Consider the following 18,030-nt stretch of genomic DNA (forward strand, 5'->3'; position numbering starts at 1 on the left):
AGATTTTTTTTTTCAAATTTGTAAAAAATAAACACCTTATGTATTCAGACCCTTTGCTTACGAGACTCGAAATGAGCTCAATTTCGAGTCTCATAGCAAAGGGTCTGAATACATAAGGTATGTTTATTTTTTACAAATTTGAAAAAAATTCTAAAAACCTGTTTACGCTTTGTCATGTTTCCATTGATCATCATTTCATAAGATGTTTTTTTTCCCAACTTGGAGTCCACCTGTGGTAAATTCAATGGATTGGACATGATTTGGAAAGGCACACCCCTGTCTGTATAAAGTCCCACAGTTCAGTCTAGGTCAGTGCTAGAGCTGGCCGCCCGGCCACACTGAGCAATCTGGGGAGAAGGGCCTTTGTCAAGGAGGTGACCAAGAACCCAATGGTCACTCTGACAGAGCTCTAGAGTTCCTATGTGGAGATGGGAGAACCTTCCAGACTGACAACCATCTCTGCAGCACTCCACCAATCAGGCCTTTGCTAAAATGCACCTAAAGGATTCTCATACCACGAGAAACAAGATTCTCTGGTCTGATGAAACCAAGATTGAACACTTTGGCCTGAATGCCAAGCGTCACGTCTGGAGGAAACTTGGCACCATTCCTACAGTGAAGTGTGGTGACAGCATCGTGCTGTGGGGATGTTTTTCATCAATAGGCTGGGAGACTAGTCAGGATCGAGGGAAAGCTGAATAAAGCAAGGTACAGATATCCTTGATGAAAACCTGCTCCAGAGAGCTGAGGACCTCAGACTAGGGTGAAGGTTCACCTTCCAGCAGGACAATGACGCGAAGCACACAACCAAGACAATGCAGGAGTGGCTTCGGGACAAGTCTCTGTCCGGGCTCTGGCTGGGACACTCAAGGACTTGAACCCTAATCGAACATCTTTGGAGAGACCTGAAAATAGCTGTGCAGCGACGCTCCCCTTCCAACCTGACAGTGCTTGAAAGGATCTGCAGAGAAGATGGGAGAAATGTAATATGTAAGTCGCTCTGGATAAGAGTGTCTGCTAAATGACTTAAATGTAATGTAATGTAAATGGGAGAAATTCCACAAAAACAGGTGTGACAAGCATCTAGTGTCATACCCGAGAAGACTCGAGGCTGTAATCCACTGCCAAATGGGCTTCAACAAAATACTGAGTAAAGGGTCTGAATACTTATGTAAATGTTTATTGCATTTTTTTATTTTGTGTAAATTTGCAAACATTTCTAGACGTGTTTTTTCCCCATTATGGAGCATTGCGTAGATGCTTCTGATGTGAGTGTGTCCGTGTGTATTTCAGGGTTTATGTTGGCTTTTTACTTATAAAATGAAATAAAAATAAATAAAAGGGTTGCCAAAATGACTGGGAGAAAACAAACCGCAGTGCGCAATGTTTTTAAAACATTGATGGATATACCAGTCTATGTAGATACATTTGACCGTCGTGCTTATCGGTCTATAGGTCAATTTGCTTAATTTAGTGGAATGAAATTGTCCTGTGTGTATTTTCTTTAGTCAGGTATCTTATTTACAACTATCACATGCATATAGAGCCTATTTTTTTAAGCGGTATTTCTCTTGCAGCCCGTCAGCTGTTTGCTGCTGGAGTATAAACCAATTCATTGCGCAACAATTCTAAGTACGTGTTTTGGTGCAACTGGTAACTGAAGCATGCCTCCAGTTCACCATTCAAGTGCAGGCAACAGGCTATTAGGGCGTCATCCCCCACCTTAGAATGTGTGCTGGAGGCAGTATACATTTGGGAAACATACTTAATTGTTTAAAACCTGAATGTTTTATTTCATATTACGAGGCTTACCTTGCTTCAGGCAAAATCCGACCATGGCAACTTTGAGGCAATTACTTTTAAAGACTTCGTAGGGGTCGTGTGAGTGTCAAGTTTGGGGATCCTTACAATTTATTCTACCGTTCTGCATGCCAGTTATGATTTTCATATCCGCATTTTAATGAAATAGTTTCATTCCAATAACGTTTTTTTTTTCTCAAAGTCATTGTCATGTGGTGAGTCATTCATTGTAATTAAGATTTTATCGAAATGTTAAATCAACGAATGCAAGATCACCAGCCTCTGCCATATGGACACATTGATATTCCATTTGCGGCTAAAGAAATGAGCGCATAGGCCAATGCAGCAGGAGGCCAAGAACTTACTTTGCTTTCACATCGAACATTGGTGATTTTCGAGGGGGAGATTGTTAAGATCTTTCAAGTAGCTTACTGTGACAAACAAATAGTTGTAATATATTATTTGCAATAGGTGTAGGAAAGTGTTTTAATTTTTTACATTCCCACGCGGCAGGCCAGGTACATAAATGCATGAACAGGTAGTAATATTTATCGTGTATATTTTATTAACCCTTATTTTACCAGGTAAATTGACTGAGAACACGCTCATTTACAGCAACGACCTGGGGAATAGTGACAGATGGGGGATGAATGAGCCAATTGGATGCTGTGGGTGATTGCGTGCCCATGATGGTATGAGGGGCAGATTGGGAATTTAGCCAGGACACTGGGGTTAACACAACTAATCTTACGATACGTGCCATGAGCTCTTTAGTGACCACAGAGTCAGGACACCTTTCAACGTCCAATCGGAAAGACGGCACCCTACTACACAGGGCAATGTGACCAATCATTGCACCACTTCCAGCAGCATCTGGTCACCCACCCACGGATCAACCAGGACCAACTCTGCTTAGCTTCAGAATCAAGCCAGCAGCGGGATGCATGGTGGTATGCTGCTGGCTGAAATATACAGTATATGATATTAGAAATACATCACATGCAACTCGTAATAACAATAAGAAATGAGCCTACTTTCATTTGACTACATAAAGATTATTTCGCAATGTGCAAGAACACCATAGTTGAGTTACAGTAATAGGCAATGAAGAAATGGTTTGAGAATGGAGTTGTAAATGTGTTTTTAATTACTTTGTCAAATGAATAGATTATCATACAAAGCATAAAGCTTAAGTTACCAGGCAATACTGACATTTTAATCGAGTATTATTCTAAGCATGATCACAGAGCGAAAGAGATCATACCTGAAAGGTCATGTCCCAAAAGTCCATGGAGTGGAGAGCGTAAGAGATTCTCACCACAGCAGTTCCGGAACAAAAAAAGAGACCTAACAATGAATATAAGACCCCTTTATAAGCGGAGTTCACAACGTTAACACTCCGAGAATGAAAACTGCAAATAACTAATTAATACATGTATTAATGTAACCAAATGACTGGGATTAACGATACATTTACTATTGGTAACATATGTAATGGGGATTGTTAAAAATAAAAATTCAAAGGGAAAAAAAACAATCACACGCAAGAATTGGGGGAAGCCATTCTGGAGAGACTCGCCTATATCTTCGCCACACACCCCTTCCCTGTCTCAACATTTTAAATTATACTCAAGACACATTAACTTCACACATATTTTAGATGCCTCACTCACAGCCACAACTCAATAATCAGCAAGGTGTCTATTTCAACGCTTGCTGCCCAAATTGCGGGCTTCCCAAATAGGCATAGTCCTTCCTAATAGCTTGTGATTTGGAACAATCCACAGCTGTTTATTTTACATTTTTAAAGAAGCTAATGATCCTCAATTCCTATCTGGCTAAATCATTCTTTCTGGTGAAGTATTTTTCATTATTTTATTTATTTATAGACCTGAGTAATTATATAATTTTGGTCAATGTATTTCCATTTTACTTCCCTATTGGCCCACCGCTATTTCTCTCCTGTTCTATTGCTTTTCATATCAACTTTCTTCCGTTGTCCAAAAGCCAAATGCACAATCCTAGTCAAATTAGCAACCCATCTGAACTGTTGCAACTTTAGATACCCTCTCTTTCTAACACAAGATTGTCATATTCACACATGGAACCGCTATCAGGTACACTGTTTAGAATGGTGTTTTCCCACGTATTGCATTTTGGATAATGTTTGAAAATTACGTTTTATTGGCTGCTTCATTACATCAGTTGCATGTTCTGTTAAAGCTCCAATATTGAGCTTTTTGGGCGACCCGACCAAATTCACATAGAATGGTATGTTATAAATCTGTCATTGAAAGCAAGTCTAAGAAGCAATACATCAGTTCTATGTGCGCTATTTCTGACTGCCGTTCTTAAGTTGAGTTTAGATGGTACAATGATTCTCTACGCTATACTTTTAAATTAGGCGAACTATTATAATTTTAGCAACCGGGAAATGGTGGAGTGATTTCTGAATATTGCATCTTTAAGAAGCATTACCATAATCTAAATTTGATTTCTGTCATTCTGCACACCTTGGGTGGATGCCCTAATGGGTTATGCATCCAATCCATTAAAATCTTCCCGGTCACCATTTTTTTCCAGCGTTACATTTGCCTAATGAAAACCCTGGTTTGTGTAGATACAGGTAACTGCCAAACTAATAAACACGAGTAAATGAGGAATACAAAGTATATTGACAGCAGGTGTTTCCACACGTGTGGTTCCTGAGGTAATTAAGCAATTAACATCCCATCATGCTTAGGGTCATTATTTTGGCCATGCTGAGATCGGATGACCCCATCCACGTAGTACTGTGAGGTCACTGAATGGTTTGATCAGCATGAAAACAATGTAAACCACATGCCATGGCTGCCGTCTGTCACCAGATCTAAACCATTCTAGAGCATTGCATGAGACCACCAACAAAACACCAAATTATGTCATTTCTTGTGGAAGAATAGTGTCACATCCCTTCAATAGAGTTCTTGACACGTGTAGAATCTTAAGCCAAGGTGCAGTGAAGCTGTTCTGGCTCGTGGTGGCCCAATGCCCTATTAAGACGCTATGTTGGTATTTATTTCATTTTGTCCGTTACCTGTATGTAGTGTGTGTGAAAGGAGGCTTCAAAGCCACTGTGGGGTGACTGGAAATCCTGCTTTGATCTGAAAGGCTGTGTAGTGAGGGCTATGGATTTGCGCAGTTCTTTGACGTGGCACTGCATGGCTTTTTTGTCACTGCAACCATCGTGTCTGGAATGGAAACGGTGGTGTGTGTGTGTGTTTTTGTTTTACTATACTTGTGAGGACCAGAAGTCTTCACAAGAATAGTAAACCAAGGAGAATTTGGCCAGTCCTTAAAAGGAAAAAGGCTATTTTAAGCTCAGGTGTCACGTTAGACGTTCGGTTTAGGAGTTAGGGTTAGGTTTAGGGTTTTTGAAAATAGGATTTTTAATGGGAATCCATTGTTGTTCCCCAAAAAGTCCTCACAAGTATAATAATACACAACTGTGTGTCAGGGGCATATCTGTGCAGAACAGGAGCAAATGTGAGGAGGTCATTTGGAGCCCTTGGCGACAACCTCTGATCTTACACAAGCCAAGGCAATGTGGGTAGATTATTTGCCGCTGTCGGTTTTAGTGGCCTTCAATGATGGAGTCTTTCTCACATGCACACGTGCACACCCCAGACAGCCTGCAGAGGTTCCACATGGATCGATTATACCTTCTTAGGCAAACTGATGAGATGCTTAAAGGGAAATTATAGAGAACGTCTCTCTAATTGATGGTGCTGCCAATCCATTGGTAATGACTTGCATGTCATTCTTAAAATGCATATCTGAGAACATACAGAGAGATAGTGGGTGCTGTCATTTGGACAATAATGGCCAGACACTCTTAAAGGTAAAACATAATTTGGAAGGGAAGCAATGGTCTAGGTTTCTTTTAGACACACAGATTTAGGGTCAGTTGACCCTCCACAAATCCTAGCCAATCGGACCTTAGAATAGTCTCTAGAGAGAACCGTATCCGACTTGGTGATTTGAGGAAGAAAGAATAAACCTCTCCCTCCATCAACTGTAATTGGAGTTTCTTTTTTCAGACAATCTCTCTCGTTCTCTGCCTCTCTCGGGCCTTCCTCTGCTCATCTTGAATGAACTTTTGTGACGATGCACTACATGGCTTTACACCACTCCAACCGACGCTTGGAATTGCGCATGGTGATCTTAGGCTTGTGTGTGGCAGCTCGTCCATGGAAACCCATTTCATGAAGCTACTGACAAACAGTTATTGTGGTGACGTTGCTTCCAGAGGCCTTTTGGAACTCGGTAGTGAGTGTTGCAACCATGGACAGGCGCGATATGTTCTTCAGCACACTGGCATCCAGCTCTGTGAGCTTCTGTGGCCTAACACTTCACTGTTGACCGGGGAAGCTTTAGCAGGGCAAAAGTTTGACAAACAGACTTGTTGGAAAGGTGGCATCCTATGACGGTGCCACATTGAAAGTCACAAAGCACTTCAGTAAGGCCGATGTATGTCTATTGAGATTGCATGGCTGTGTGCTAGAGTTTATACACCTGTCAGCAATGGGTGTGTATGAAACAGCCGAATCCACTAATTTCAAGGATGTCCACATTCTTTTGGCCAGGTAGTATATGTAGGTTGACATTCAAAATGTTCTGAGTCAATGTGTCCCTGCCACTGTGAATTAATGGGCCCTGCTCTCATTTGGGCGCTCTATCAAAACACACTTAGTCATTTCACCATTACATCTTCTAGCACTGGCTAACACTGAAACGGTATTGCAGCAAAACCTATTGTCCTCAGTGGAGACGCATACAGTTGAAGTTGGAAGTTTACTGAAACTTAGGCTGGAAAAACTTGTTTTTCAACCACTCCATAAATGTATTGTTAACAAACGAGTTTTGAAGTTTTGTCAAGTCGGTTAGGACATCTACTTTTTGCATGACACAAGTCATTTTTCCAACAATTGTTTACAGACGGGTTATTTCACTGTATCACAATTCCAGTGGGTCTGAAGTTTACATACACTAAAATAACTGTGCCTTTAAACAGCTTGGAAAATTCCAGAAAATGATGTCATGGCTTTAGGAGCTTCTGATAGGCTAATTGACATCATTTGAATCAATTGGAGGTGTACCTGTGGATGTATTTCAAGGCCTACCTCCAAACTCTGTGCCACTTTGCTTGACATCATAGGAAAATCAAAAGAAATCAGCCAAGACTTCAGAAAAAAACATTGTAGACCTCCACAAGTCTGGTTCATCCTTGGGAGCAATTTTCAAACGCCTGAAGGTACCACGTTCATCTGTACAAACAGTGTTACGCAAGTATAAACACCATGGGACCACACAGGCGTCAGGAAGTGAGACGTGTTCTGTCTCCTAGAGATGGACGTACTTTGGTTCGAAAAGTGCAAATCAGTCCCAGAACAACAGCAAAGGACCTTGTGAAGATGCTGGAGGAAACCGGTACAAAAGTATCTAATTTCACAGTAAAATGAGTCCAAAATCGACAACCTGAAAGGCCGCTCAGCAAGGAAGAAGCCACTGCTCCTAAACCGCCATAAAAAAAGCCAGACTACTTTTGCAACTGCACATGGGGTCAAAGATCTTTCTTTTTGGAGAAATGTCATTTGGTCTGATGAAACAAAAATAGAACAGTTTGGCCATAATGACCATCGTTATGTTTGGAGGAAAAAGGGGGATGCTTGCAAGCCGAAAGAACACCATCCCAACCATGAAGCGTGGGGGTGCTTTGCTGCAGGAGGGACTGGTGTACTTCACAAAATAGATGGCATCAGGAGGGAAGGAAAATGATGTGGATATTTTGAAGCAACATCTCAAGACATCAGTCAGGAAGTTAAAGCTTGGTTGCAAATGGGTCTTCCAAATGGACAATGACCCCAAGCATACTTCCAAAGTTGTGGCAAAATGGCTTAAGGATAACAAAGTCAAGGTATTGGAGTGGCCATCACAAAGTCCTGACCTCAATCCTATAGGAAATTGATGGGCAGAACTGAAAAAGCGTGTGTGAGCAAGAAGGCCTACAAACCTGACTCAGTTACACCAGCTCTGTCAGAAGGAATGGGCCAAAAATCCACCCAACTTATTGTGGGAAGCTTGTGGAAGGCTACCTGAAAAGTTCCACCCAAGTTAAACAATTTAAAGGCAACGCTACCAAACACTAATTCAGTGTGTGTAATTGTCTGACCCACTGGGAATGTGATGTTAGAAATAAAAGCTGAAATAAATCATTCTCTCTACCATTTTTCTGACATTTTACATTCTTAAAATAAAGTGGTGATCCTAACTGGCCTAACTGGCCTAACATTTTTACTAGGATTAAATGTCAGGAATTGTGGAAAACTGAGATTAAATGTATTTGGCTAAGGTGTATGTAAACTTCCGACTTCAACTGTACGTAATCATACTATACAGTGCATTCGGAAGGTGTTCAGTCCCCTTAACTTATTCCACATTTTGTTACGTTACAGCCTTATTCTACAATGGATTCAATTGTTTTTTTTACCTCAATCTACACACAATACCCCGGAATGACAAAGCAAAAATAGGTTTTGAAAGTTTTGCAAATTTATTACAATAAAAAAAAAATCACATTTCATATAACTATACAGACCCTTTTACTTAGTACTTTTTGAAGCAACTTTGGCAGTGATTACAGCCTCGGGTACGACGCTACAAGCTTGGCACACCCGTATTTGGGGAGTTTCTCCTATTGTTCTCTGCAGATCATCTCAAGCACTGTCAGGTTCGAAGGGGAGTGTCGCTGCACAGCTATTTTCAGGTCTCTCCAGAGATGTTTATTCTGGGTCAAGTCCGGGCTCAGGTTGGGCCACTCAAGGATATTCAGAGACTTTTTCCGAAGCCACTCCTGCATTGTCTTGGCTGTGTGCTTAGGGTCGTTGTACTGTTGGAAGGTGAACCTTCGCCTCAGTCTGAGGTCCTGAGCGCTCTGGAGGAGGTTTTCATCAAGGATCTCTGTACTTCACTCTGTTCATCTCCCAGTCTCTGCCGTGGAAAACATTCCCACAGCATGATGCTGCTACCCCCTGTGCTTCACCGTATGGATGGTGCCAGGTTTTTCAAGGCGCCACATTTGGCATTCAGGCCAAGGAGTTCAATCTTGTTTAAATCAGACCTGAGAATCTAGTTTCTCATGGTCTGAAAGTCTTTAGTTGCCTTTTGGTGAACTCCAAGTGGGCTGTCGTGCCTTTTACTCAGGAGTGGCTTCTATCTGGCCACACATAAAAGCCTGATTGGTGGAGTGCTGCAGAGATGGTTGTCCTTCTGGAAGGTTCACTCTGTTATTGTCATGTTCTTGGTCACCTCTCTGACCAAGGACCTTCTCCACCGATTGCTCAATTTGGCCTGGCGGCAAGTGGTGGTTCCAAACTTTTTCCATTTAAGAATGATTGAGGCCACTGTGTTCCCCAGATCTGTGCCTCGACGCAATCCTGTCTCGGAGCTCTATGGACAATTGCTTCCACATCGTGACTTGGTTTTTGCTCTGACATGCACTGTCAACTGTTGGACCTTTATACTACTGGTGTGTGCCTTTTCAAATCATATCCAATCAATTGAATTAACCACAGGTAGAAACATCTTAAGGATGATCAATGGAAACAGGATGCACCTGAGCTCAATTTCGAGTCTCGTAGTAAAGGGTCTGAATACTTTCAGTAGTTTATTTTTGCAAATGTATAAAAAAAAGTCATTATGGGGTATTGTGTGTTGATTGATGAAGAAAAAAGATCAAGGCTGTAACGTAACTAAATGTGAATAAAGTTAAGGGGTCTGACTACTTTCCGAAGTGCCTTCTAAGTATTCACACATCTTGCCTTTTCCATATGTTGTGTTACAGCCTGAATCTAAAATGGATTTAATTGAGATGATGTGTCACTGGACTACACACAACACCTCATAATGTCAAAGGGGAATTATTTGTTTGGAAATTTGTACAAATTAATAAAAAATGAAAAGCTGAAATGCCTTTAGTCAACAAGTATTTAAAAATGGACTCGCTCTGTGTGCTGTAATAGTCTTTAACATTATTTGTGGATGACTACCTCATCTGTACCCCACACATATATTTATGTGTAAGGTCCCTCAGTCAAGCATTGATTTTCAATCACAGATTCAACCAGAAAGACCAGGGACGTTTTTCAGTTTTTCCAAAGAAAGGCACCTATTGGTAAATGAAAAGCAGACATTGAATATCTGTTTTTAGAGTGGTTATTAATTACACTTTGAATGGTGGATCAATAAAACCAGTCACTACAAAGATACAGGTGTCCTTCCTAACACAGTTGCCTGAGAGGAAAGAAACCGCTCAGGTATTTCACTATGAGGCCAAAGGTGACTTTAAGAGTTATCGTTTAATGGTTGTGATCTGAGAACTAAGGATGGGTCAACATTGTATACTAATTAAAACATATAAACGCAACATGTAACGTTAGTTTGGGGTCAAATAAAAGATCCCACACATTTTCCATATGCACAAGAACCTTATTTCTCTCAATGTACGCACACACTTCTTTACATCTGTGTTTGTGAGCATTTGTCCTTTGCCACTAAAATAAATAGCAAAAAATGTGGTGAAGAAATGAACTTTGTCATGAGTACTTAAGTGTAAGTGTTATATTTGGAGCAAACACATTGAGTACCACCATCATTTTATGGATACTATGCTTGTCATTTGCAAGGATTAGGGAGATTTTAGGATAAAAAGAAACTGAATTGAGCTAAGCACATGCAAAATCCTTGAGAGAACCTGGTATAGTCTGCTTTCCAACAGACACTGGGAGACAAATTCACCTTTCAGCAGGACAAGAACCTAAAACACAAGGCCAAAAATACACTAGAGTAGTTTACCAAGAGAAACATGCAATGTCATGAGTGGCCTAGTTACAGTTTTGACTTAAATCGTCTTGAAGATCTATTACAAGACTTAAATGGCTGTCTAGCAAGGATCACCAACCAACTTGAGAGCTTGAACAATTTAAAAAAAGAATAATGTGCAAATATTGTACAATCCAGGTCTGCTAAGCTCTTTGAGATTTACCCCGAAAGACTCTCATATTTCAGTTTCAATACATTTGCTACATTTTTCTAAAAAACATGTTTTCACTTTGTTATTATGGGGTGTTGTGTGTAGATGGGTGAGGGGGAAAAATATATATATTTAATCCATTTTGAATTCCGGCTGTAACACAACAAAATGTGGAATAAGTCAAGGGGTATTAATACTTTCTGAAGGCGCTGTATAACTGGTTGTTATATAAGTGTTTCCTTTTTTTGAGAGGAGTGAGATGGCAGAATAGAATAGCACCCGGCCTCGCCGAGCAGATCCAAGCCATTTGATAGGTTTAGCACAAAACAAATATTACAAGAGAAAAGACGTTTTCTTGCCCCTGCAGCACAGCAGCTGTAAATATTTTAGGAGATTGAGAAAGAGAGAGTTTTCCACTTTTTCCAATATCATGGCGAGTGCATTGCGATAAGTGATATGGGGCGGGCCGGCAGTAACTGAAAGATTGCTGGTTCGAATCCCGAAGCTGACAAGGTGAGGCACTTAACCCCAATTGCTCCAGGGGTGCTGGACAATGATGACCCTGGCCGTGACCCCACTCCCTGCAGGTGTCTCAGCGAGTTGGGATATGCAAGTGTGAATGAATGTGAACAGCAGAGCAGTCTTAAGAAGCGAGTGCGAGAGAAGTAGAGGAATGGAGACAGACGGAGACTAAGAGATTCACAACCTCGCTGTCATTCCACCACCATAACCTTTTTACTCCAGCACCAGTCACTCACACACACTGCCAAGTGGAAACACAGTGTTTGGCTCGGCACTGCGCGGGTAGACGTAGAGAGGGAGGGGGAAAAAGAGAGAAATGGGAGGCATGGCAGAACGGAAAGCTTTATGCCTAGACTCTCATTGCTACGGTTTCTGGACGGTTGATGTGGTACGTTAGGCTACATTTTGAGCAGCCTCTATGGCGTATGAATGACGAGCTATTATAGCCTTCCATTTCCTTACCCTCTGATCACTTCGGTCTTGCAGCCACTCTTACCCAAATAAGTGTGTTTGTGTGCGGGCGTATGCATGTTTGTGTTTCGTATTTGAAAGGATTTGACCGTGCTCTAACTTCAAGCTTGACCGAGTCAGTGTTCAGTCACAGATGACTTTCAATTCGATCTCCCCATTTTTTTCACTCACTCACACACTGGTGAACTAATTTTAAAACACAGTTGGTGTAACATTAGTTCTAGCTTTTGAATAGAGCCAGTGTGGGATAAACACGTGTTTGTATTGTTACCCTAGGTATGGGAGGTTTTAAGGGGCTGGGCTCCAGGGTGACGTTTCCTCTAGGTACATACTGTGTATGTAGGATCAGCTTCCCCTCCCCGATCCTAAACTTAACCATTAGTGGTGGAAATGCATAACTGACCCAAGATCACTGGAGTGGTTGAGGTAGGATTATACGTACATAAAAGTGACCGGGAGAAGGATATAAATGTAAACAGGGCTGATAAGTGACTGGTAGCAGGAATATATAAATACTTATAGTGATATACTGATGTTCATATGTACATGTAAACATGTGTTATAGTGACCAGTAGCTGGATAAATACACAATATATACAAAAAGTATGTGGACTCCCCTTCAAATTAGTGGATTCGGCTATTTCAGCCACACCCGTTGCTGACAGGTGTATACAATTGAGCACACAGCCATGCAATCTCCATAGACAAACATTGACATTAGATTGGCCTTCCTGAAGAGCTCAGATACTTTAAACGTGGCACTGTCCTAGAATGTCATCTTTCCACCAAGTTAGTTCGTCAAATTTCTGCCCTGCTGGAGCTGCCCCTGTAAGTGCTTCAACTGTAAGGGCTGTTATTGTGAAGTGTAAACGTCTAGTAGCAGCAACGGCTCAGCTGCAAAGTGGTAAGCCACACAAACTCGCATAACGGGACCACCGAGTGCTGAAGCATCTGTCCTTGGTTGCAAAGCTTGTCGCCATTGGACTCTGGAGCAGTGGAAAGGCATTCTCTGGAGTGATGAATCACACTTCACCATCTGGCAGTCCGACAGATGATTCTGGGTTTGGTGGATGACAGGAGAATGCTACTTGCCCCAATGCATAGTGCCAACTGTAAAGTATGGTGGATGAGGAATAATGGTCTGGGGCTGTTTTTCATGGTTCGGGCTAGGCACCTTAGTTCCAGTGAAGGGTAATCTTAATGCTACAACACAGTGACTTTCTTGACGATTCTGTGCTTCAAACTTTGTGGCAACAGTTGGGGAAGGCCCTTTCCTGTTTCACCATGACAATGCCACTGTGCACAAAGCGATGTCCATACAGAAGTAGTTTGTGCCCGACCTCACTAATGATCTTGTGGCTGAATGGTTGCAAATCCCCACAGCAATGTTCCAACATATAGTGGAAAAGCTTCCCAGGAGAGTGGAGGCAGTTATAGCAGCAAATCAGGGACCAACTCCATATTAATGCCCATCATTTTGAAATGAGATGTTTGACGAGCTGGTGTCCAACATATATTTTTGGTCATATAGTGTAGGTGGCTACTAATGGTAATAGCAATAAATAATCAATGAACAGCACCCTACATGGTAGTAATACATCTAATCAAATCATTTAGAAGCTGTGTGTGTAAGGGTGACTGTGAAGGTGTGTGTCTGAGTGGGTACAAACCTTTGCCTATCCATAGTCAGTGTGGATAGTCTGTGGGAGAGCAGTAGTTGGTAGCCATTTGAATGTTTATGGCCTGGGGATATAAGCTGTTTATGAGTCTGGTCTGAGCCTTGATGTACCGCCTGAGCATTGAGGACAGTCCATGTGTCTGGAGTCGTCAATAAATATTTTGGGCCTTGGATGGCTGGGAGCTCGCACCCAGTGATTCGCTGGGCTGTCCGCACCACCCTCTGTTGGACCTCCTGGTTGAGGGCGGTGCAGTTGCCATCCAAGACGGTGATAGAACCAGTCAGGCAGGATGCTCTCGATGGTGCAGCTGTGAAAGGGGCCATTCCAAATCGTTTCAGCCTCCCGAGGGAGAAGAGGCGATGCCGTGCCATCTTCACAACTGTGGTGGTGGGAGGACCATGTTAAGTCCTCAGTGATGTGGCACACCGAGGAACTTGAAGCTCTTGACCCTCTCCACTGCAGGCCCCCTTTTTCCCCGTAGTCCTGCGCTGTACAGTGTCAAATTTGTATTGCTCCTCACAATCACCACACGTAATATAGTCGGCACTGCTATCATCCTGTTTTACCACTTCACCAAATCTTTCCCAAACGTTACTTTTCCTTCCTTCCTCTCTCTTTATTTTCAACTCTCCATGTCTCAGCTTGTCTTTAACTGATATTGTCCTTTTAGCCTTAGTGGATCAACGTTAAATTTTTCTACCTGAGTTCCCAAAAGTATTTGGCGATTGGCGTGTATTTGGTGAGTGTTCAGCTAGGCCCTAAAGCTTAGGCACTGTCAGAAAAAGGTCATTCAAGAAAAAAACAACTAAATGTAGCCTATACTGAAGATACAGTGCCATCGGAAAGTATTCACACCCCTTGACTTTTTCCACACTTTGTTCGGTCACAACCTTATTCTAAAATGAAGTTGTTTTTCCCGCTCATCAATCTACACACAATACCTCATAATGACAAAGCAAAAACAGGGTCTGAAGTTTCTGAGTAATTTATTAAAAATAATAAACTGAAATTTCACGTTTACATAACTATTCAGACCAGTACTTTTTATTTTTTAAATATTTTTTTAATCAGTACTTTTTTGAAGTATCTTTGGCAGCGATTACAGCCTCGAGTCTTCTTGGATATGACGCTACAAGATGTCACACCTGTATTCGGAGAGTTTCTCCCGTTCTTCTCTGCAGATCCTCTCAAGCTCTGTCCGGTTGAATTGGGAGCGTCACTGCATAGCTATTTTCAGGTCTCTCCAGAGATGTCTCTGGCTTGGCTAGGACATTCAGAGACTTGTCCAGAAGCCACTCCTGCTTTGTCTTGGCTATGTGCTTAGGGTCTTTTGTCCTGTTGGAAAGTTAACTTTCGCCCCCAGTCTGAGGTCCTGAGCACTCTGAGAGGATGTATTCATCAAGGATCTCTCTGTGTCAAATCAATTGAATTTACCACAGGTGGACTACAATCAAGTTGTGTAACACTAACCCAGCTTTAGTGTTCCCCAGTAAACGTATGTTGGAAGTTACACAGAAGTTTGCGCTCAGCAGATCTGAAATTTGCTCATTGGCATAAAACTTTGGTGGGAACTGTGGGTTATGAATCAACCCGCGCAATACTATCGAACACACATACAGTAAACAGACAGCCCTCATCACTCTAATCAGGTGGCTGTACCCGGTACCTGCTCTGGCTGGTGGCAAGCTGGTGGCTCCAAGGGTGTGTGTGTTTGTGGGGGGTAGGGGGTGGGCCCTGCAGCTGTAATGCCCAGCTACCCACCACGCCTCTTTGGCCTGGCATCTCCCCTGACGCCTGACACAAATATATCCAGCATTGTCAGAGGAGAGGTTGACGCCACCCCAGCAGGTGTGCCTAAGCAAATAATAAGGAGAAACACATTTCCAGCCGGGTGCTAATCATAATTGTTTGGGGTCAATTCCAATTCAAGAAGGAAAATGAAATTCCAATTCCAACTCGTTTTTTTTCTAATCGTCTGAATTGGTAAGGAATTGACCCCAACCCTGGTGCTAATTGATACTAGGCCGTGTCAGAGGTGCACAGCTTAAATTCTCACTCAGTGTTTAGCAATTTGTTTACCCCCCTGACTTTCAATCAGACACTCCAGAGGTGGTTACCGCCTGGGTGACCCGGGGTGTGTTCAGCAAAGCGAATCTCCGCAGACAGAGGAGTATAATGACTAAGTTTGTGTCACTTCCATATAGGCAATCTCTTTCTGTGTGCCCCATTCATTAAGACAAGACCAGGAGAGCTCTTAATGAGGACACCGGTGGAAGAGAATATTACAAAGCTTGTGAGAACATTGTTAAAGTGAGGAAGTGCTGACTTAGTTCTACTTTGGGCTACTTTATTTCTCCTACTCTGCACTCTGCTCCTCTGTGCTGAAGAGGTTTTACAGAATGCAAATCCTGTATATCAAAGGTGGTCTAGTGCTATTATCTCTGATCTATTGAACAAGCCACGTCAACCTACTCCCTCCCTCCTTTGCTCGTCCAGATTTGACCTTCTGACACCTCTTCACCAGTGGATGTAGCCCCAGAGGCGCCTGATGTGTTTGGGCCTCCTTCCCTCCCTTCCTTATTGGTGTGTCTGCCAGAGCCCCCCAGGCTTGTGTGTTGTGGTGCGTGTGGGCTGCCAGAGGGCAGACCGAGGCGGCTAGTGTTCTGTTGTGTTGCCCTGTAGCGGTGGATACAATGGCCTCAAAGCCTCAAAGGCCCTGGTAGCAAAATAGAACAACACCAGGGTGGCTCGCATATGGGCCTGCCTGCCTAGAGGTCGGGCTGAGCGCAAGGACAAAGCAATGAGTCATATCAACAGAAGAAAGCGCTGACCACAGGAGAATGTGCAACCATCATTCATAGACATGCATATTCATATGCACAACCTTGAATATTCAATTAAGTGTGTATATAGTACATAATTGGTATCACTCTGCAGTGCCCACCCATTTAGTTTACATATGGTGGTAGAATAGAACTGTTATGCTAGCCAATGGCAGATGGAAATGTGCTATTTAGCTACATTTGGTGCAATGTATAGATTGTGCAATGGTCCCTGGCAGATGAACAAATAGGAGTCCACATCCTTCCATTCATTGTCTACATGGAATTAGGACTGCTGTCCTCTGACTTTAGTTCTAAGATGCTGATGGAAGCTATTGCTGTGTATTTGCAGACATTTTCCCCGGGATTTTAAAGGAGTTCAAATGAGGTGTGTCGTGGAAAATTACCACCAGGGACACCTGAAGTCAATATTAAATGAATCATTCTTTAGTATCAGCAAGCTGGAGAGGTTCCAACACACTTAATGCACAGTAGTACACGTTGGTCGGGAGCCCTGCCGGTGCAGTTCCGTTAGGTTTCTTATATACTGCTTACACAGACAAGTTATATTTGCATGATTTACATTATTATGTGACCGACCAATAACTCACAAGGCTTCTTCTCTCCAAGCTGAGACCACGAAACTGAGATGCCCCTTTCGGATCTCAAAGCAATGTTCTGGGCGTACTGCACAAATTCCTTATACCGATGTGAGGATTCTTCCCAGGCACGATCAATCAGTCACTTGCATGAACCCAGTTGAATTGGTTATTAGAAAAGCACAAACATCACATTTTCCTTCACAGGTGTATACTATACCCCTCCATGCTTGTATGTGTGCATATGCACTTGCGTGTACATGTGTGTGTTTGCACGGAGTACCGGAGTATCAGAATTGTTACGTAGAAAGACTAAGAAGAGATACGCCCCCTGCCTGTACTTCCCAAAGAAACAACTTAATGTCCACCCCCCCCCAAACACCTTCCCTAGTTGCCACTACTCTTGCTCAACAAACCATGTAATCCGTCTCATCGCATTCTTTTTAAAGTCACTCCCCCCCCCCCAAAAAAAATATTTTAAGGTAGGGTGACGTTTTACCCCAACTTTCCCTTAATATCGACCCGTGTTCAGCCCCTCTCTCACCTATGCGTTCACTGCAAACTGCGGAGTGGTAACATGCTTAGACGTGGCGCAGCTGGAAACTCCAGGTTTGAAAAAATATTTGTTGCATAGAACACACAACAACATCGGACTGGGCAAATAGATCAACCATTCTGCTATGGGGTGTCTGGTTGTTCTATTCATTACTCATTTTGTTTGCAGAGGAAAAGTCCATGTGGACTGTTCTAGCATCTATAAAGTGCGTCTCGGCAGAAATACTTTTTCATGTTCCATATATTTCGGGCACGGCGGCAATGATTTTGCGTCACCACAGCCAAATGAGTGTACTTATTTCCCCTCACCTCTCTGCAGTGTTAAATATTTAAAGGTCTGCCTTCACACTGCATTGGGCAGCACTAGCGCTGAGCGCTAACTGGCCCGTAAAGTACGGGGATCTAACGCTACAGAGGAAATTAGTGAGTCTACTCTGACTGGATTTCTGTAGTCATGAGATGGAAAAATATGTACAAAGGAATACTTACACAGGAATATGTACACAAGGAAT

General features: G+C 42.5%; 1 protein-coding gene across 6 annotated transcripts in view; it reads left to right on the forward strand.

The window, feature by feature from the left end:
• The window catches only part of LOC118367173 (double-stranded RNA-specific editase 1-like), a 186,669-nt gene that overhangs the window by 90,172 nt on the left and 78,467 nt on the right, over positions 1 to 18,030 (forward strand). The window contains exon 1 of one of the 6 annotated variants that reach the window (XM_035750287.2): positions 3,486 to 3,655. The exons of the other annotated variants lie outside the window; for them this stretch is intronic. The gene's annotated coding sequence lies outside the window, so the exon portion shown is untranslated. Of the gene's footprint in view, positions 1 to 3,485; positions 3,656 to 18,030 lie in introns of those variants that run through there. 6 annotated transcript variants of the gene reach the window in all.

The sequence above is a fragment of the Oncorhynchus keta genome, chromosome 34 (assembly GCF_023373465.1).
Source record: "Oncorhynchus keta strain PuntledgeMale-10-30-2019 chromosome 34, Oket_V2, whole genome shotgun sequence".
In the NCBI taxonomy this organism is placed as follows: Eukaryota; Metazoa; Chordata; class Actinopteri; order Salmoniformes; family Salmonidae; genus Oncorhynchus; species Oncorhynchus keta.